This window comes from Physeter macrocephalus, unplaced genomic scaffold (assembly GCF_002837175.3).
Source record: "Physeter macrocephalus isolate SW-GA unplaced genomic scaffold, ASM283717v5 random_1286, whole genome shotgun sequence".
Classification (NCBI taxonomy): Eukaryota; Metazoa; Chordata; class Mammalia; order Artiodactyla; family Physeteridae; genus Physeter; species Physeter macrocephalus.
This window is the reverse complement of record NW_021146772.1, coordinates 6,944-7,506: the sequence shown is the minus strand read 5'-3', so window position 1 is coordinate 7,506 and position 563 is coordinate 6,944.

The following is a 563-nucleotide window of genomic DNA, read 5'->3' as shown; positions in this document are numbered from 1 at the left end:
ATCGAAGAGTTCAAATAAATAAAGCTCCGTAAAAAATGTGAACCACGCTTGATTTAAAAGCTCCTATGCGCGAGAGATTACGGACAAAACCAAGTTACAAAGTGGCCTGTTTATAAAAACATGAGTTTTAGCACGGTTTGTCCCAAACGGAACTGAAGGGGGGGGGACTCGGCCCGAGGAGTCGAGGTAGACGAGCGGGTGGAGGAAGGCAAGCCGTGCCAGCCACGCGTTCACGTCGGGGACACGGGCCGCAGCACTGGCTGGCGGGCAGGCGGGCGCCGCAGAGCCGGCTCTCCCGGCAGCGCTCGATCTCCGGCAGGGGGAGGGGGAGGGCGCGGGGGAGGGCGGGCGCGCGCGCGAGGGGAGGGGGCCCGCGCAGGCGCCTTGCGAGGCTGTCGAAGAATCAAGTCTGTAGAAGTGGAGCGGCCGCGGCGGCAGCAGCAGCAGCGACGGCGGCGGCGGAGCTGAGGCGGGTTGGGCGCTGACGCGGGCGCTGGAGAGCGGCGACGCCAGGAGCTGTGAGAGAACAGTGGAGCGACCCGTGGCCCGCGCCGTGCCCGAGC